This window comes from Pantherophis guttatus, chromosome 3 (assembly GCF_059756535.1).
Source record: "Pantherophis guttatus breed Tessera chromosome 3, ASM5975653v1, whole genome shotgun sequence".
Lineage (NCBI taxonomy): Eukaryota > Metazoa > Chordata > Lepidosauria > Squamata > Colubridae > Pantherophis > Pantherophis guttatus.
In genome coordinates, this window is record NC_142065.1 from 29639628 (window position 1) to 29661642 (window position 22015).

The 22015-nt window shown below is 39.9% G+C and overlaps 1 protein-coding gene across 3 annotated transcripts in view; it reads right to left on the minus strand.

Annotated features, from left to right (window-relative positions):
* Nucleotides 1-21098, minus strand: part of PPP1R16B (protein phosphatase 1 regulatory subunit 16B) — a 106114-nt gene extending 85016 nt beyond the window's left edge. The window contains exons 1-2 of one of the 3 annotated variants that reach the window (XM_034413937.2): nucleotides 20867-21098; nucleotides 13736-13804 (exon numbers count right to left, since the gene is read on the minus strand). The gene's annotated coding sequence lies outside the window, so the exon portion shown is untranslated. The remainder of the gene's footprint in view (nucleotides 1-13735; nucleotides 13805-20866) is intronic. The other 2 variants (XM_087889180.1, XM_034413938.2) reach the window with 2 other exon arrangements.
* Between the last annotated feature and the right edge of the window lie 917 nt (nucleotides 21099-22015).

Sequence of the window (22015 nt, forward strand, 5' to 3'; positions counted from 1 at the left end):
TATACTATAGTTTACTCAAAACTACCATACAATGGCCTGGTTCAGACGTAACGTTATTTCGTGGGCAAACTGATTGTAGTATGGCTTAAAGCAATACAGGAATCCAGCAACAACTTATACAGGACTTCTTACAACAGTAAACTCATTCCCACATAATAGAGGTTCCTCAACAATTTACATGAGTTTTGGGAAAGCTTCCAAGAACAATGAATCTAGCACCAAAGCTGTTGTAAAATAAGATTAATAAAACTGCAGTACGCTGCTTTTTTTCCCCCTGCAGCAGCAGTCACAGAAAAATTTGCAAAGAATATCTTATCCTGGCTTAGCCTAAAATGCAATTCTAAATCTGAAAACTAACCAACATGAAGAATGCAAGACCTGAACATAAACACCATTGCCCTCTGCAAAATGGACCTGCCTTTCTATATACAATGTTTTTTTTAATAACTTCAGAATCCAGAGTCATCTTTTTTATATATATCTATGAAAATCTCAAAAGCAGCCCTTTAGGATACAGAATACACATTTACCTTCCTTGCCTTTTTGGAAATATTACACTATGTTTTGATAAATAACAAATCAATATTTACCTAATTATATTTTGTTTATATTAAAGCTAGAGTTGTAGATATTCTTCTTTGTGTTACATTTCTCAAATAAAAAACTGCTTCTTACCTCAGCTTTTTCAAGCCAGAGTAATTTTATTACCTATTCCCAAAAGCAGTAAATTAATTTTTCAATGCTATCCAAAGTTGCCTTGTCAACAACTGGCACCTATCCAAGGAATAATTTTCTAAACCATAAGAATTTTCTGCCAAAGTGTCTCTAGTTATTAGTCTATTGTGATTACTAAAACATTTCTAACCTATCTAGTACCTTCTAGTGTGCTATGCAACATTTTCTACCATCCCCAATAATCAAGGGTCAGTTTCCCAAAATGTATTTATTCACTTATTTTATTAAGAGGCTTTACAATCCAGAACAATGCCCAGCAATAAAAAGCAAAATTAGAAAAAAACAACAATACAAATTTCCAAGTTAATCGTTGCTATAGGTCAGGGGTGACAAATTCAAGGCCTGGGGTGCTTAGATCTGGCCAACGGGGCCACCCAGGAAACAGCGAAGGACTGGCCCACGGTGCCTCTGCCAGTGAAAACAGAGCTCCGTTTTCACTGGCAGAGGGTTGCAGGAGGCCGTCACAGCCGAAAATGGAGCTCAGGAGCTCGTTTTCTCTGGCAGAGTACTCGGGCCACCATAGGCACCCCGACACGTGTGACAGCAAGCTGGCCACACCTACTCCATCCCCCCACCCCGAAGTCAAGCACAACCCTAATGTGGCCCTCAATGAAATCGAGTTTGCCATCCCTGCTAAGACAGAGTCACCTAGAGTCACAGGGATGTTAAAACAACACAGTTTTTACAGCAGTTGCTTGTGGAAGTCTAACAGAGCTGCGCCACAACTGGAGGAAGTGTGTTCCAAGGTGTTGGGGACTAAGACTGAAAAAAATCTGCTGCCTAAACTGTTGTGGGTGTATTTCTTGCAGACACTTTCCAGATGACCGAACAAGGCAGGCAAATTCATTTCTGACAATCATTGTTCAATATATCCCACTATTAGGTCAAAAAAGGGCTCCAAAGGTAACGACTAGCACTTTGGCAATTAAAGATATTCTGTTCCAAAGAAACCTGCATGCCAAGGGATCTGTCCAGTTCATGGTTAGACCAAAGGTATCAGAATGTGAATAGTTTTCTGGAAATTTTAGATTCATAATATATATATATATATATATGAGTGCAGCTTATATGCAGAACCTCCCATAGAAATATCCAGGGTTAAAAGGTCCAACAGAAAGTAAATTTTCTGGTTCAGAATCTGGGAACCTCTGATTTTTATTTTTATTTTTCAACAAGACCTACATTGAAGAATCAAAATAGGTGATAGCAGTGTATTAGTATCATAAATACAAGTAGCAGTGTATTGGTGGACAAGGCTAGTGTTAAAAACTATGTTTTAAGTTTTCTAGCCAAGGCAGCTTCTATAATCTGTGTTTTTATCCTAGGCCTGAGTAATTGAGTTGAGCACTGAAATGACACCTAAGCCCCAGGAAAAGGAATCCTGAAGCTACAGCAGCTGTTGCAGTTCATGTTCACCAGATGCAGTACATCAGGGGAGGCAATCAGCCTTGTTGCTAGGCCCTGCTTTTCTTTGGCGCCTCACTTCCACTCCTGCATGAAGAGCATAGAGCAGGGGTCTCCAACCTTGGCAATTTTCGGACTTGTGGACTTCAATTCCCAGAATTCCCCAACCAGCTTTGCTGGCATGTCTTAAAGTTGTCATGGTTGGAAACCCCTGGCATAGAGCACTGAGCTTTATTTTAGTTGAGTTTACAAACCGAAACATTGCCTATAAATTTATAATACCAACTCCTCCCAATTTTCTCTAGACAGATATAAATAGGCAAAAATTAAAAAAAAAAGAAAAAGCACCATAAAATCAAAATGTATGTGCATGTTTCTTATCTCAAAATAGAAAGCAGATTGATGTACCAGGGGAATCTGAAAGGTGAATGGCGACAGAAAAGCATTTTGCCTATTCTCAGGGGCAACTGTAAGAATTAGGCTAGAAACCAGGAGACAGTGAGTTCTAGTTCTGCCTTAGGAATTAAACCAGCTGGGTGACCTTGGGCTAATCACTTTGTCTCCACCTTAGGAACAAAAAGAAGAGGCTGACCAAGAGCAAGGTAGATGAACTCAAGTATTGCAGCAATGGATGCACCACTGGAAGTCCAGAAAAACCAGGTTAGGGTTCCTTCTGGAGAAAATCAATATTGACTTAATAGCATATAATCATAATTAAGTTTAAGACTATACCTTTACATATAGATTACATGTATATATGGGTTTGTTGTTGTTAGTTGCGAAGTCGTGTCTGATCCATCGTGACCCCAGGGACAACATTCCTCCAGGCCTTCCTGTCCTTTACCATCCTCTGGAATCCATTTAAACTCATGCCTACTGACTCCATCCAGCCACCTCATCTCTGTCATCCCCTTCTTCTTTTGCCCTCAATCTTTCCCAGCATTAGGCTCTTCTCCACTGAGACCTTCCTTCTCATTAGGTGGCAAAAGTATTTGAGTTTCATCTTCAGGATCTGGCCTTCTAAAGAGCAGTGAGGGTTGATCTTCTCTATGACTGACAGGTTTGATCGCCTTGCTGTCCAAGGGACTCGCAGGAGTCTTCTCCAGCACCACAGTTCAAAGGCCTCAATTCTTTGGTGCTCAGCCTTCCTTATGGTCCAACTTTCACGGCCATACATATATGGGTAGGTGGTAACTTTTTGGTGTATGTTTGAGTGAAGCTTGTACTTTTTTATAATGCTTAAATAACCATTGTACAATTACTTTAGCACTTATTTATTTAGAAACAGCAATCTATGATCAACTTTGTTAGCTTTTTCATGTTTTGAATACTAAGAAACATCCTTCATTCATGAATTTAAAAAGTGCTATGCACAAGCAACTCCTGGCTACCATTAATTTAAGCCAAGTAGCTAGACAAAGTTTACATTATCTTCAGATATTGGATATCATCTGTTATCTAGTCCAACAATAGCTGCAATGTACAATGAATAACTAATAAAGGATGACACCAACTGTTCTATCCTTGTCTTTCTCTACCATGTTTCAAATAAGTTGGCTTTATAGATGCCAAGCAATTATTTAAATATGGCTTACTTAAATCACTATATCAGGTCAACAATTCTAACCACCATGCAGTGGTGGGTTGCCCCCAATTCGCACTGGTTCTATAGAACCGGTAGTAAAACCAGCAGGAGGCTCCACCCACAGACCCCGACGTCATCAGAATGCTTCTGTGCATGCGCAGAAGAGTGTGCACGCTCCATTGTGAACCGATAGTAAAGGTAAGTAGAACCCATCCCTGCCACCATGGGTAATTCAAATTTAACCACCATTAGATGGATTTTATAATAAAACAACCAAGCAAATAGTACACAAATAAGACAATGTTGCTATTAAAGGAAACAATATTCTCTAAGATATAATGGCATTGAAAAAAGCAACTTATAATCAGTCCTCACACTTACGATCATTGTAGCAGACTTATCACAATTGACAACTGGCATGTATTTCTATGGTTGTAGCATTCTGTGGTCATGTGATCAATATTCGCAATCTTCTCAGCTTCTGACAAGCAAAGTCAATGGGGGAAGCTGGATTTGCTTAACAACCACATGATTCACTTAACAATTCCAGTAATTTGCTTAACAACTATGTCAAAAAACGGTCATAACATTGAGTGCGAGTCACTCAAGCACTTTGCTTAGCAACGGAAATTCTGGTCCCAACTTTGGTTGTAAGTCAAGGACTATCACTGTTCCTTAACACCTGTTAGAAATGTAATCCAAGACTTTTTACAATGTCTCAGAACAAAATAAAGTCTAAGCATCTTGCCATTTGCTAAAATCCTGTTGTCCTCTAAAACATTGCTACTGAAATCATCAGTCCAATTGCTGACCTAGCAATAAAAGCCACCTGTAGTTCATGACATTCTCTTCTCACCATGAGCCAATGTTTCAAGCTTTCTGAGATTCAACAGAAGGAAGTAGTGGCTGGGTTTATATAGCATGCTAAGCCATAGTTTGCTTAATATGATTAAATGAATAAACTATAGTTGGCTGTGTTAACATCATATGTTGATAAAACCAAACAAATCACATCTTGACATAGCTTATGTATAAACTAAGTCACCGTGTTTGTTCCAGACACAAATCATGGGGGTAGGGGAGAGTAATTATTCCTTTGTCTTGGTAGAGAGAAGATACATAATCTCCATTAACATCTGCATTGTTCCAAGAGTCAATAGAAAAAACAGTATTTCTGATTACAGGAGCTCTGTGGGTGTGTATGGACGGATGGAAAGAGATATGTTTGTGATCTAAACTCATATAAAACCATTTTCTCACCATATAAAAGATGTTCTCATTTTAGAGCAGGGGTGTCAAACTCGATTTCATTGAGGGCCACATCAGGGTTGTGTTTGACCTCAGGGAGCTGGAGTGGGTGTGGTCAGGGTGGGCATGGCCAGTTTACCATCACTCATGTCAGGGGCGCCTGTGGGTGGCCGAGCGCTCTGCCAGAGAAAATGGACTCCCAAGCTCCATTTTCAGCTCCTGCAACCCTCTGCCAGAAAGAACGGAGCTCAGGAGGGCTGCGTACGGCCCTCCTGAGCTCCGTTTTCACTGGCAGAGGCACCATGGGCTACTCCTTCAGTCTTTCCAGGGTGACCCCATGGGCCAGATCTAAGCACCCCGCAAGCTAGATCCTCCTCATTGTCCGAGTCTGCCACTAGCTCCGCTGACTGCTGGCGGGCCACAACACAAATAGTTAAAAACTAGTTTTAATGGCCAGTTGTTAGACAATATATACTGAACCATCAAGGATTTCTTATTCTTAATTATGTGTCAGGCACAAACAACCAGACCCACACATGTAGAGTTCAAGCTAACTACTCTATTGTATTATGCCTACAATACAGGTATCTTCTCAGACTACTTGCCTTCTCTTGGAAACAGATAGATAAGGTTCCATGGAGCTTAAGGATGGATCTCTTGCAGCTGTGCAATGATTCATGGCTAATCTCCCTGCTTGAGTCCTCATCCCTGCCTGGCTGGGCGTTTCCCAATACTATGTAACAGAATCATTTTATTTTTCTAATTATACAGTTGCATTGAATTAAAGGAAACACAGGAAAAGATTGGGAATGGATTTTTATGTCAAAGATACATAGGTACAGTTCTTGTTTTGAAATAAACCATGAAATCAGATTATCTTGTTTCTTTACGGTGAATATATGTATACTATGGTCCTGTGCTTTTTTCTTCTAGTGACTCTTGTGGGGAGGAGGAAAAAAGCTGAGCATCTTTTTGTGATGAAGTACAGAACACAATTTAGAATGCTATTTTAAAAAACTTGTACATCTTGTGTTTATGTAGCATAAATCTACAGAAATGTACATATCTACATTTGAATGTAGATATGAATGAACAAGCAAAAGAATGGAAAGAAGATGGCATGGGAAACAGCCTAATTGGAGAAGACAGATTTCACCTAAGGTAGCAAGGAGCCTCTTTACATTTGTCTAACAATTGATGAAGGATAAAAAGTACAGCTCAGCAGAATTGTGTTGTTGTTATTAGATACGACAAGTCAAGTTCTTCCTGATTCCAGAGTTGTTCTTTCTTTTATTTTTCTTCTGGGATGAACTAGCATTAAATGCTTGGTTTAAACCATCCCAGATTAATCTGGAAATCAGACTCTGCATGCCTAAATATACATTCATATACATAGTGTGAATAGTGCTTCAACAAGAAGAGCATAGCCTCTGACCTCAAAAACTTACATCATGTACTTTGATCCAAGAGAAGATTTGGGAGATTATATGAGATGAATGTAAGGATAAGGAAATTAATTTATTACAGAATATGAGTTTCAAAAAACTTTTTGGAAATAAACTATATTTCCAAAAATATAGTTTATCATCATTCTGAGGTTACATTTAGACTTATATACCGCTTCATAATGCTTTTACAGCCCTCTCTAAGTGGTTTATAGAGTCAGCATATTGCCCCCAACAATCAGGGTCCTCATTTTACCCACCTTGGAAGGATGGGAGGCTAAGTGAACCTTGAGCCTGGTGAGATTTGAACTGCTGAACTGAAGCTAGCAGTCAGCTGAAGTAGCCTGCAGGATTGCACTCTAACCACTGTGCCACCTCAGCTCTTTAATAAATATGTTCAGCATAAGGGTAGCAAATACAATTTCCTTTTTGTTGCAGTCAAGTTAATTGGACTGAATGGTAAATATAAGACTTCATTTATTCAGACTGGAATTTTTAGAAAGCTAAATTGGCAAAAAGTTTAGTATGGGGAAGAGGTTGTTTAGTTTATGTTTTGCATATCTGAAATGTTATAACAATTGTGAAATATGGCAGAGCAATGAATAATGATGGGAAAGATAAACACTATGGAATTTTACTAATGCAGTGGCCCCAAACCTTTTTGGTACCAGGGAAGATATTTTTTCCACAGATCAGGAGGATGGGGATATGATTTCACTTTTGTTCACTTTTCTGCTGCTCAACTCCAGCCGGTTCCTAACATGACCGGAGTTTGGGGACCCCTTGTACTAGTGGAAAGAACACATTTGCTTTTAAGCATGCACAGAAAGGGGCTTGAATTTCTTCCTCCTAAGATTTGTCTATGGATATTCTTAATCATCCAGGTCAAGGTTGGCCCAAAGGTGCTTTTTTCAAAAGGCAACTGGACTTTCTTGGGTTTTTTTCTTTGAAAATGTTTCACTTCTCATCCAAGAAGCTTCTTCAATTTTCCAGAATCAAAGAAATCAAAGAGAAAAAAACAAAGTCCAGTTGCCTTTTGCAAAAACACCTTTGGGTGTTAAGATTATTAGCAAATTATTAAGAAATGGGCGTAGACTAGATGATCTCCAACATTCTTTCCAATTATTACATTTCATGATTCTAATTCGAAGTTGCATAACCAGAGGCACTAGGCCTGCATAGCACCCAGTAGTGAGATTCAAATCCCGTCGCTACCAGTTTGCTAGTCGGTGCGGGCATGCTCACGCACATGCATGACACTTCTGTGCATGCGCAGAAGCTTCTGCGAATGCGCAGAGATGTCCAGGTGTGTGGGCAGAGCCTCCCGCCGCTGCTACAGTTCGCCCGATCCGGCTCAAACCGGTAGCAACCCACTGCTGATAGCACCCCCCTTGAGTGCAACTGCAGAAAGTCCTCATCAATTCAACTTTTAAGGAGATAAAAGGGAAAAAAATTAAGCACATGAAAAATAATCATATTACATTTGACTCTTTACCGAGTAACATTATATGCTGTCCGGAGTCACATTAAGATTGGGTAGCCATATACATTTCTTAAATTAACAAATAACATTACCTGTTTAATTCATTTTAATTTAATGTACATTATTTTTTTAAAAATTATTTTGCTTGCTCATTTTTGTCTTGCTCCCAAACACACATTGTAGGAAATTCTCTTGGATGCCATTTAAAGGCCAACTCTTCAATTCAAGAAATTAATTTTGGAAAGGTAATAAAAAAATCAAGAATTTATTTTCAGCAATAGCCACTTTGCCACCGAGAAGGGCAAAATTAGGGAATTTTCCATTATCGAATATTGGGGGAGGAGGGGTGCCAAGTTTTTTGGCTCATAACACTCTTTTAATATGTAATTTCAATGCTAGAAAAAACTCTTTTTCAAAAAATAGCTCAAAGAAACTGTAAAGTAAAAGAAGTAGAATGGAAATACTATTAATCAATGAAAAACATTAATTACCCCATTAGATAGGGAATAACCAACAGCATTTTTGTGAATAAATAAAAGCATATGAGAAGCCTTTAAAATAAAAAAAAATAAACCTAGCTAAAGCTATTTAAATATATGAACCTATAGTAAATAGTAACTAATATAAACATTTAGGCAAACACTTTTCCTCAGCATATGCCTAAACGGCTTTTTTAAAAAAAATAAAAATAAAAGACAAGCAGCCTATTACTCAAGTTATTCTGGTATTTTTCATGACAGGAAAACTGGAAGAAAATGCACTAGAGAGATAAGAGTTGTAGTTCAATTTTTCAAGAGGAGATAAGTTGGTCTGCCAAATCTGAAGTAAATCGTGTTACCACAACTTAGGGTTGAGCAATATTATTCCCCAGGGATATCTGCTGAGGGATTGGGGCAAGAAAAGGTGTTAAAATCTACCTGATGTGGATGCAGCATAACAATTATGGCCTTGGGCAGGACCTTGATGCAATGCCACACCCATCATCTTGCAGATAGTTAACTCTCTGCTAATGCTTCTGTTAACCCGTCCCTCCGTTGAAAACAAGAATGGTGGAGAAAAAATACCTACCTGCAAACCAGCTTCACAATCATTTTTATTTTTGAAAGTTGGGTTGGGCTAGTGAAGACTTTGCCACTACTCAGTTTATAGTCCTCTCATGTTCCTAACTTGTTAGTTTCATAACACAGCCCTTAAGTATAACAGTCTATCCTTGATTTCATTAGGTAAGAAGGACAGAAAATAGCTGTGAGCAATAAATCAGCTGCATTCCCTGATTTTTCTTTCTTTATATCCCAGGTGCTTAAAACTGTTCTGCCAGTCTTTGTTCTTAGGATCTCCCGAGTCTTCTGGATAGAAATTCAGGAAGTTTCTACCCCAATACATCTGAAAAATGGCAGGCTGGTATAGGCAGCTTCGATACACTCTATTATTCTTCCTGTTATTCTGGAAGCATAAAGACAGGTTTTCACAAACAGGACACCCTCCGGGTATGTTAGGACTGCCAAGTTCCTATATTCCTAGCCAGCCTGGCCTCTAGTAACCCCAATTTCTGGAGCACCGGGTTGGGACAATCTAATTTAAAGCGAAATCTGTATAGCAGAGTTGAGATTTGGTTGATGGTCTTTCCCTTTCATGGTCTGCATTTTTCTGGAAGCATGAATGTTACTATCATTTGTGCTAAATTATACTCTAAACATGGTTTATGAGTTACAATGATTTTACAGGACAGGATAAGTCCTATCCAAAACTGTCTATTCCCGTGATGGCGAACCTATGGCACGTGTGCCAGAGGTGGCACCCAGAGCCCTCTCTGCTGGCATGTGTGCCATCCCCCTAGGTCAGATCTCTGTGGCATTTCTTTCGTGAGCTTCTGTATCCCTGAAAACGACGAAACAGAAGCTCACAAAAGAAAAAGATCTTACCTCTTGCCGCACTGCGGGTGTTGGGATGCCCTGCCTCCCGCCAGCCAGCTGATCTTCAGGTTTCTGCTACGCATGCACGCATGTCAGCTCAGCTTCGTGTTCATGTTGGCGCATGCACGAGCATGTCGGTGCATGCATGCATTCGCACACACGTGCATACATCTTTGGGCATGCAGGTATGTGCAATTTGGGCACTTGGTGTCTAAACAGTTCGCCATCACTGGTCTATTCCATCAATGACAAAGTATACAGAACTTCCAAAGGAAATCCAAAGGATATTTTGGATGCCCTCTTTCTGTGTTCATTAGTACCTCAAACAACCCTAATTCTGAAACCATCAAACTAGGAAGTGCTTCATGACTATTTTGTTTGGAAAGCACCTCCTGTTGGCAAAAATCATATTTTAGACTAAATAGCCTAAATAAGAAATAATAATTCATGCCTAAGTAAGCATGAATTATTAATTCATTATTATTAATAAAGAATGGACAGTTTTGCCCAATATTCACAGTCATTTATTCATTTCGATTATTTTATACTGTTTGGTCCAGAGATTTCAGTGCAAAATATCTTTTGCTGACATATTTCAACTTTTAGAAAAAGAAAAGTTACCATCATCCAGTAAGGTTATATGTGACATGAGACAGTATCCTTCCTCGCCATAGCAGATCATCATAGCATTTGCTTTGCAAGGTATTTATTAAAGTGCAAAATCGTTTGTTAAATTGTTTCTACTAATAGCTTGCCTGCAATTACTGGTGAGCCTGAAAGGCATGGGGTAAAAACTGATGGAGAAATCATCAGCAGTTAGAACCAAAGCACAGCAGTCAGCTCATAGTAATTCACCCCTCATGTTTTGCAAAATGAGATGCTAGAAAAAAGGCTTCTGTCTGTCTTAATTTAGATTAGGAATAGGCAACTAGTTCTCGCCAGATGATTTTCATTGGCCCCAATTACCATGGTTGGGCTGTTTTGTGTGTGCATGTGTGTACGTGTGCATGCACCCCCCCCTTCAAGTCAGTTTTTGACTTTTTTGGACAAGTTCTTGCAGTTTTCTTGGCAAGGTTTTTCAGAAGTGGCCTGCCATTTCCTTCTTCGTAGGACAGAGAAAGAACGACGGACACAGTGTTGCCTAGCAACAACATCTAGCCTGATGTCTTAACTTTTACACTAAACTGAACTCTCATACATTCATACATAAAAAACCCCTCCCTTTTTACGACCCTGTAATCCCTTAATTTGGGGTAAAGTCAGGGCAAATGGATGGAGCTAGCATTTACTGGCCAGATGCCCTTCCTGACTCCATGTGCAGTTCACAGCAGGTACTTTTTCTTTGTGCCCTAGGAGAGAGAAACCTCTGCTGCAACTGGGTTGAATTCTCAACCTTCCGAGTGGGAGGCGACATTTTATAGGCCACTATGCCACTCTTTGCATGCATGCATTCATGCATGCATACATACATACATGCATACATACATACATACATACATACATACATAGAAGGGAAGATAAAATTGCAAGATAAAAATAAAGAGATGAAGGATATTACAGTGACTTGTAATGATAAGTGTAAAACACTTCACTAAAAAGAGTTTCACAAAGAAGTAATTAACTTTTCTATATAATTTTCACATTTTCTATAATCGAAAGAGGCTCACACTTGAAAACTTAATATACATCACTTTTATATGTGAAAAAAATTAAAAATGGGCAAAGCTATTGGGCTACTTAAAAATGCAAATGTAGTCTAAAGATCATATCAAGTTGTTTGAGAATGTTCAAAGATCTATCAGGGAATTAAAAAAAAAAACTGGTCTCCAGGCACTTACTTTCTGACACATTTGGGCATCTACAATATCTGACAGAAATTCTTCATCCTTAACTCATAATTCAAAGCCTTGGATAGTTGTTCCTGCGTTTGTTTTGACCATCAGATACTAAGACTCTGAACAGATGACATTGCTCTGACAAGTCTCTGATGAGAAGCCAGGAACATTAAAGGAAGCAAAATGGGGCAAAGCCAACACATCTTGAATCATTCTCATAAAGATACGTTCCTTAGATGACTTCTCAGGGGAAAAGGAATTCAGACATTGCATGCCATTAGATTAAAATTAGACTTTATATGCTTTCAGCTATACATTTATATATTAAGTAACTTCTTGTGAGAGCTTTAACTTCCTAGTAAATCTGGGTGTACAAATAAGGAGCCATAAAAGCATTCAAAGTATTTTTGAAAAAATAACATCTCCATAGGTGGTTATCTCCATAAAGCAGAGTCAACTGACAACAGTAAAGAAAATCCGGTCACTCATCAAAAACCATTAACAGACCCAAAATTGCTTCTAAGTGAAAATGGGATTCAATCAAGTTATGATGGCACGAAGTGAGTTTACAGACAGACATTAAGTTTCAGTTCAGACAAGGCACAAAGAATCATTCAGCAATGCTTTTATTTGCTGGAATACAGCCAGGGAAACTGATCACAATATAGCAGTACTATTATGATGCAGATATAAAGTACAGAAGCAACATGATCAGCACCAGAGCCAAATACAAGCATAAACATCCTTTATCACTAAGATTCAATAAAGCAGAGTATGAAACAGTTTTGATGTAGTTGGCAAATATTAAATAAAGAAATAGACTATTTCTTTTATATGTGGAACAACCATTCATATTGCAGACAATAGGTCAGAGAAATATATATAACTGGTACCATAGGCAAATAATCCATAGTACCAAAGACTCTAAAGAAAAATCAGTTTTCTAATAAAGAATCCTTGTTAAAAATGTGCCAGCTGGATTAAGAAGTTGAAGAGGGGAAAATTGTTCATCGTATAGAGTGACTTCAGCAACAGCCTCTATATACGGTTAATTATCTGTTTTTTTTTAACACTCTCATTCACAACAGCATGAGTGTCTTTCTCTAATGCTAATCAAATGCAACATTTACTTTTCACAAAAGATGTCACAAGGTAGGAAAGGACCTTAAGATCATTCAATCCTTCCCCACGTTGAAAGAGAGTCTTTGTGCAGAATCTCATTAACCCATCTCAACGACCGTTTTAAATATTTTATCAAGCTGCTACAAAACAGAGCATCAGGCCGAGAAGATATTCCTTTGTTTGTATAACTCCGATGAACTTATGAATATTGGCACTTACACAACCAAAAGGGTGTTGCCTGTCTCTGAGGAAGAGGTGGTGTGGGAGAATCTCAAGGTTTGAAGAGTTGTAGGGAAAAGGTCTGTGGGGGGAAATAACCTGCATGCATGGATAGAATAAAAATAACCCATCAGAGCTGAGCATGTTTCTGAAGGATGTAAACCCAGTAACAGGGATGAAATGGAGATTCTGGATATCTAAACAAGGACTGTTCCACATACATTATGTGGTAGATTTAACTTCCATTTGTTTGGTTTGTGCAGGGCAAAGTTCATACTTATCCCAGATATTCAGAATAGATTTAAAAAATCCAAGTCTATGGATTGGTTATTGCCATTTATTTCACAATACAGGTAATCCTCGACTTAAAACCGTTCATTTAGTGACCGTTCAAAGTTACAACAGTGCTGAAAAAAGTGAGTTATGACCATTTTTCACACGACCTTTGCAACATCCCCATAGTCACGTGATCAAAATTCAGATGCTTGCAATAATATTGTAAGCAATATTGATGATTATTACTTACCTCCTGCATTAAAGAAATAATCTCAAGGTCAGCTAGGATTTCTATATAAAGTGATGGGAATTTCAAAACAGAGCAAAGTAACATAAGCATAGTAAACAAATTAAAATAAAAATACCACGAATGGTTCATATGTGGAGCCTGGCTTCAGAAGAATATGGGATGCACATGTGACATAGAGTAGTTACAAAAGATAAAAGTCCTAATCATAACTGGGACTTACCACCTCAGGTCTTTTAGGAAATATCCACAGCATTCAGATGCTTCTAAATCCAGCACTGCACACCTAAAACTTGGGCAGAAGGAACAATTGTTAAGAAACTTTTCTTACTATATGTTCAGGTCACTAACAAGCTAAAGCATAGAGATTAGTAAAACCCTAAACTAAAAAGCTACTCAGACATTATTTCTGAAATGCTGAAAAGGAGCTCTGGGAAGGATATGTGCGTTCATGCTTTCATCCTTCTGCTAATCTGTGAAGAAGGTTGGAGCATGGCAGAGTTCAGGTGCTGTATGAATCAGAGATGGGGATGTTGTGGTCCTACAGATGTTATTGGACCATCACTTTTTGTATGCCCATCTTTAGCCATGACAGTTGAGGCTGCTGTGCGCTGACCATCAGGAATACTCAGCCAACCACAAATTTCTTGATCCTGCTTTAAACCGGCGCATAACATCCACCCCGTGATGAACATCCCTATAAAGGGCTAAAGGTTCCCCTGTACAGTCATGACCAACTCAAGGGGAAAAGGTGCTCATCTCCAATTCTCAGCTGAATGAACCTATGTTGTCTGAGAGATGCATTCTGTCATCATCCTGTCAAGAACAGAATACAGTAACCTTTCCTGCCTTAGTGGTACCTATATATCTAATCGCATTTTCATGCTTTCTGACTGCTAGGTTGGCAGGAATTACGGTAAGTAACAGGAACGCACCCTGTCGTGCAGCACTCGTGTCTCAAACCCGGGCTATCAGCTTTCCAGCTGACAAGCCCAGCATCTCAACTGCTGAGCCATCCATCCCTATGGAAGATACTAAATCAATCTAACGTGTTAGACCCTGTCTTATATTTTTTGAACCCGGAAATAAGTGCTTGGCCTTATTTTCAGGCAGGTCTTATTATTTTGGGGCAGATAGCAAGATGTGAAGCAAGATAGGACTCCTCTTGCTGTCTTACCTGATTTCTAGCTCTGTATTTAAATATTTTCAGGAAGGGCTTATTTTGGGGGGCAGGCTTATTTTAGCGCATGCGCTCAAAAGCCCAATTGGGCTTATTATCAGGGGATGTCTTATTTTCGGGAAAACAGGGTACATGTATTGTGAGCTGCCAACCAAGGGTGAAATTCAGCAGGTTCTGACAGGTTCTGGAGAACCAGTAGTGGAGATTTTGAGTAGTTTGGAGAACTGGTAACAGAAATTTTGAGTAGTTCAGAAAACCGGCAAATACCACCTCTGGATGGCCCCATAGTGGGGTGGGAATTGAGATTTTGGAATATTCTTCCTCCAGGAGTGGGGAAGGAATGGGGATTTTGCAGTATCCTTCCCTTGGAGTGGGGTGGGAATGGAGATTTTGCAGTATCTTTCCCCTGGAGTGGGGTGGGAATGGAGATTTTGCAGTATCCTTCCCCTGCCACGCCCACCAAGCCATGCCCACCAAGCCCAAGCCATGCCCACAGAAGCCACGTCCACCAAGCCACACCCACAGAACCGGTAGTAAAAAAAATTGAATTTCACCACTAAAAGGTAAAGGTAAAGATTCCCCCTAGTTGTTCCCAACTCTAAGGGGTGGTGCTCATCTCTGTTTCAAAGCTGAAGAGCCAGTGCTGTCCGAAGATGTCTCCGTGGTCATATGGCCGGCATGACTCAACACCAAAGGCACATGGAACTCTGTTACCTTCCCCCCAAAGGTAGTCCCTATTTTTCTACTTGCACTTTTAATGTGCTTTCGAACTGCTAGGTTGGCAGAAGCTGGGACAAGTAACGGGAGCTCACCCCATTACGCAGCACTAGGGATTTGAACCGCTGAACTGCCGACTTTCAATCGACAAGCTCAGTGCCTTGTTCCTTCAAGGTACCACAACACCGATTGCTAACATTAAAATTCAGCACCCTATATGAATTATATTAATCAAAGAAGCACATTATTTTTTGTTCAGACCATTCCTTTATCTTGCTTTTGTAAAATCTATTCCGGTTTTGCTACTTGAAGAAGCATGTGAATCACCAACACTAATGAATAATACAAAAATGTTAGTGCCAAAGATGTCTCTGTACTGTTATTCTTTTTTCTGACTTTCTTGTTTAATAAAAGGAAACAACAGTAGGGAACTGGAAGCAGGGAAATAGAAATGAATGACCCTTTCCTTATCTCTGATTCTTCTGTTCAGATTTCTCTCAGATTATTTGCCCATGGTGCATTCTAAATGTAAAAGTTTGGAATACTGCAGGTTGCTGCCTTGGTGTCTGTAGAGAGCGCACCAGTTATTGCTCAAGTGTCACCAGGTTCATGTCAGTTCTTAATGATTATATAGATCTGATTTTCTCCAGAAGTAGAGGGAATACAGGCAAAAAATTAGCAGCTGCCTTCCTCATTCTGCTCTCTAAGCATCTGACTCCCCAAACAGCTTCTTTCCGTTGCTTTTGCATTTAAAGGTCACCAAAGGTTGATGATGAATTTTGCATCTGTGGGTAAATGGGTTATTTGAGAGGAGTGGAACCTCTTCTAGCTTCCAAAGTTTTAGCAGGCAATTATCTTTACATCACCGAGTACCTACCTATCTTTGTAACCATTAGAGTTGGAAATCGTTGTTTTTAAAAAAATAAAACCAGCAATTTCCCAAGCAGCTAAATTCTTCACCAAAAAGCAGATAGGGGGATTATGAAGCTTTGTGTTTAAGTTCCAGCTAACATCTGAAAAGGCTTAAAATATATTTTCACAAAATGGTACATGTAGCCAAAGCCTATGTATATGTGCCAGAAGTTACATTACTTTCAGAGGGTAATGTAACTAAATTCATAAATTGACATACGTAGGATAATCTTTGGAAGTAAAATACTACAAACATATAACATTTCCTTGAAAACAACACCATCAAATTCAGTTAGGACAGTTCCAGAGCAAATGTGGAAATGTATTTGTAGTTTCAGATTGGGTAAATGCATCATGTTAAGCTACTTTTCCTCAGCCTTCTATTCTCTTAATCAGTGTTTCTGACCAACTCCCAGAATTCCCAAGCCAGAAACTTATCTTAAAGCTGCCAAGTTTGAGAAACACTGCTCTAGATACATTGAATTTCAATTCTCAAAGTGTCAAGTCAGCTCTTAATTCTTGGAGTTGTAATTCCAATACATCTGGGGAGTACCAAATGGGGAAAGCTATAGTAAGCCATAAATTCAATTAATCAGAGTTTATTGAATAAGCTACAATTACTGGATACATACACCATACCAAGCCATAAACCATTCTCGACAGATATCAGTGGCTGGGTTTATGTAATTTACAAAATCATATTACGGTCCTGTGTATGAACTCAATTTGAATTTGAAATAGATTTCTAGTAAATATAGATGTGAAAAAGTGATTTAAGTCAAATCTATTCTAACAACAAGAACACACACACATACATTTTATTGATTTTATTATTGCCAATAAATTCAGTGGTGCTTATCAAAACAATATGAAGAGGCAAACATGGCTATAAACCTATATTGAACTGCATCATGTAAAAATATGAGATCACCATGTGTGGAATGTTCAGCTCTTTAAACTAATTCAATTGGGATTTTCTTAAAAAAAGAATAATTTGCACAAAGCAAGCAGTACTGCTCCAAATAAGACACAGCCCACATCTCTGAAGTTCTGCACTTTTAATATGATTTCACTTTTGTATGCAACAATGAGCAGATGCAGATAAGTCTTAAACACCTGAAGCAACTGAGTATGCAAATATATTTTTCATTGGTTTGTTCTTGAAAAAATGTCATAGTTGCAGGCTGTTCGTTGCTCTTTCAAATGATATTTAGTTTTGGAAATGGTTTCATGAATGATAGTGCCTAGTTGCAGTTGAACCTGAGCTAAATAAATTCAAAATAAAATTGAAAGGCACAAAGCAGGAAGTCTAAGCTTTTGCTATGACTTTCTGATAATGGAAACTATGCAAAGCAATATAATACCAGAAATAGTTATGAAGAAAAGAAACTGCTCGCAGATACTAAATTAGTGCAACATAATTAACATATAGCTTTAACCTACTTGATATATAAGAACTGATCTAGATACAGTTGCAAAAAAACTCTTTGCGTTATTACCAAATTCTCTGCACATTACCCAGACAAAGTGAATGGAGTATTTTTGGTTGACCAAACCTAGAGTGACGACATGATAGTTTCACTAAATGCCTCTCACCTGCTCTAAATATGCAACTGACATTAAGGGAATTATTGCTGTGTAGAGAAAAATTTAAATCAATTTCATATTCAAAAGTGGAAGTTACGCTGAACATTATGAGATTAATCCAGATTATGAAGATTGAGATTCAAAAATATATTCTATCACGAGGCTCAGGGGCAGTACTTTTGCTCTTTGTACTGACCTTTAAAAATAGATGGCAATATAAAATTGGGAACAGGAGCCAACATATGTTCTATGCTTCTCAAGAGCCAATTGGAAATGAGTTTGTCTGAAATGGTAGAGGGTTTCCTGCCTGAGTAGGCAGTTGGATTAGAAGACCTCCAAGGTCCTTTCCAACTCTGTTATTCTGTTAATTGCATAGAAAAATTATAAATAAATAAATAAAATTCAGTTTACAATAAGTATTATTGTCCTTCTCTGATAATTTCTCATATTGATCAATAATTGTTTTTAACCTTCTGGATTTTTCACTCACAAGTGTCTAATTCTGAAGGTAACAGAGATATTGAAGAGAGAAATTATTTCCAAACTTTTATTATTTTTACATAAAGGAACATATTTAACATGGTGAATGGAAAAGCTTATTCTTTGGATTTGCATCATAATACTGTAACAAAATTAACCAAATGATCTAGGTTCACACAACATGGTAAATCAATAACCAAGACTGATACATCTGTAATTACCTTTAATGCATTGTATGAATGCATCCAGGATTTACAATCACCAGTTAAGCCAGTGACATGTTCACATATTACATCAAATTACGATTTTATTTAACATGATTTGCTAAATAAGCAACAACAACCTGGAACCATACAACTACAATCATTTGCTAAGTTCATTTCACATCATTCTAATTTTTTGCTTGGTTCACATATAATGTTAATCCATAATGAGTAAATTTACATATGTTAAACCAGAAAAAAATAAACTTAACTTGTAGATAATTATGCACAAAACAGTTCAGCTACTATAAGTCAGAATTTATCTTGACCATGCTTGCATTACACATTTACACTAACCACAATGCTGTTTCTAAAAGGACTTTTATTGGCCTAGATACAAACAGAACACTTGAATAATCAGCTACGATCATTCAATTTCCAATCTTATGTTACACCTTACTCTCCCTCAGTGGTGGGTTGCCCCCAGTTTGGACCAGTTCTATAGAACCGGTAGTAAAACCGGCGGGAGGCTCCACCCACTGACCTGATGTCATCAGGACGCTTCTGCGCATGTGCAGAAACTTCTGCGCATGCACATGCGTGGCCCGTTGCGACCCGGTAGTAAAGGTAAGTAGAACCCACCCCTGCTCTCCCTACTATCATTTTACATTTGGTGGAGAAAGTAATTTTTTCTCAGCAGTTACAAATAAATTGAACATGTTATCACAAAAGAACTTTACTTTTCATCTTATTTTAAAAGGCAGTAGCACTATATAAAGCCAGCAGGTCACCCCAAATTCTTAAATGTTATATTTTGAAAGAACCATTTGAAACAATCTTCTGTACATTTAAAATTAAATGGGAAGGGGAATTACAAATGTCAATTTACCTTCCTTTTCCATTTCTCCAGCCCACCTCATCTACTTCCCAGCCTATCCTTTACACCAGTATTTTTCAACCTCTGCAACTTTTAAGATGTATGTCCAGCATGGGGAATTCTGAGAGTTGAAATCCACATATCTTAAAAGTTGATAAGGTTGAGAAACAGTTTTAAACAAATGGATACTAGTCCCTTTTGCTTGCTAAGGGGCCAGAAGGACAGGAAAACACCGTCAGCCTAACAAACTTCCACACTATCTGATTTCCATCCTGTCATGGTTAACAGGCAGTGGCTTTGTGGACCACACATAGCAGAAGAGCATCAGGAAATAACTGATGTATATTCAGCCAGAGGCAGCAGAAAAGCAGAAGTGAGTAATAATGTTTGTGATAGCGGCAGAATTACACACGCGCGGGTGCATTTACACTTTACTTTCCCACACCTTTAAGAGGTAAAGCCATCCATTGCATGGTGACTCCCACAAGCTGCCAAGGTAAACGCACGTATGGAAAAGCAAAGCGTTGATGCAGGCTTGCATCAAAAGACCTGGGATCCTCGTAGCGATTATATGCCTCTGTGTTCAAGGCAAAGCTTAGTTTCAGAGATAGGTTACTCTTTCATTTCTGAAACCGTGAAACGACTCCTTTGCACTTCGGCTGTCAGAACTTGCATTCTTCTTCTTCTTCCTCTTACTTACAAAGCTGGGCTTCGTTTTAAACCAGCTTTAAACCCGAGCCCCATTGAACAAGCTAACTCCCAAACGTCCGAAGCCAAAAAGAAAAGGCAGAGAGAGCTCTCTAACCCAGTACATTGCAGTGTCCCCCCCCCCCGCACCTTCCCTTTCCTCCTCCTCCTCCTCCTCACTTGACAGTGGTCGGTGAAAGGAGCGGTCGGACATCTTTCCCTCCGTCCACTCCTTGACGAACACCTGAACGGAGCTCAAATTAGCACAATCACGCCCAAATTTTCTGGGTAACTTAAACTGAGGGGGGGAAAAAAAACCCCAACAAACTCCGCGCCCCAATGCTTCTTGGTTCGCCTTTGCTTAAACTTCATGAATAAAGCCTGGAAGGGTTGTTTTTTTTTTTTTTTTTTTTAAATAAAATTCATTCTGGAGGGACAGCAACAAGCACACCTCGAAGAACCTCCATATACAAGAGGCAAAATATACGGGAGGCGATGGTAGAATTTGTTCTAGTTCTTCCACCCAAAAAGGTCTGGCAGCCCACCCACTTGTCTCATTCCCTTCCTCCGCCCGTCCACCCACCCTCAAGCTCCCTGGAGATTTCCGCCCTGCGGGCTTAGATGGAAGAGACTCCCGCACACGCGCCACAGCGGCTCCTCCCGGGACCCACCGCGGAGCTCGGTCCCTCTCTCACCCCCCAAGCAACTCACCGGGATCGCCGAGGACCACCACCAGCCTCCCCGCGAGCTCAGCAACCCTCCCGGCGTCGGAGCCAAGAAGCGAACGCGGTCAGGGACCGGCTATTATTCCCCGCTCTCGGGACCAGCGGCGACCGACGACGGGCAGCTAGCAGCCCGCTAGCGCTACCGACCCCATCCGTTTCCACGGGCAGCCTCGAGAAAGCGGCAAGCCCGGCGCTGAAGCTCGGATGAAGTGAGGGGGAGGAGCTCTCGGCGCGGACCAGCCAGCCTGGGAAGCTGGGCCACGCCCACCTCCTCCTCCGAGGCGGAGCTTTGCGAGTTGTGATGGGGAAGCGGGTCGCCGAGGTCAGGAAAGGTAAAAGGTTGGAGGGGGGGGGGCTGCTTCGAAACGGAGAAGGGCAGTGGGAGGATAAGTGCCTCGCGGGCCCATGTGGGCAGATTCGGGCTGCGATAGAGACAGAGAGAGTAACAGTAACAGAGTTGGAAGGGACCTTGGAGGTCATCTAGTCCAACCCCCTGCTCACGCAGGAGACCTATACTAGGGATTCGAACAACCGACCTTTCTGATCGACAAGCTCAGCGTCATAGCCACTGAGCCACCTAGGAATTAAATGCAGTTGACAGATGTTCTGGCAAAAACCAGTCCGATGGCGACTCTCCCCCAAGCAAACGCATGTTAAATCTGTCTTGTTTCTGAAAATTTGCATCCTGCCTTTTGTTAAGGAATTCACTCCATCTCCCCCCCCCGCCCCCCCCCAGCAACCATCCTTCGAAGTATGTCTATGGAGATTGTCAGTCATCCCAGGTTATGGTTGTCACAAAGGTGCTTTTTTTCCAAGAGGCAACAGGACTTTCTGGTTTTTCTTTGAAGACATTTCGCTTCTCATCCAAGAAGCTTCTTCCCCAGCATCCAGTCAGAGTTGAAGAAGCTTCTCGGATGAGAAGTAAAACGTCTTCAAAGAAAAACCAGAAAGTCCAGTTGGCCTCTTGAAAAAAAGCAGCTTTGGGACACCCTTTCAAGTTTATTGGGCCAAGAAAAAGTAATGGCTGGAAGTGCCCCAATGGGTTTCCAGGGCTAAGGATGGAACTCAGTCTGGATCTCGTTGGGAGTGCTGCAGCCAAGTTTTGGATCTGCTTAGCTTGTTGAGGGACACGGTG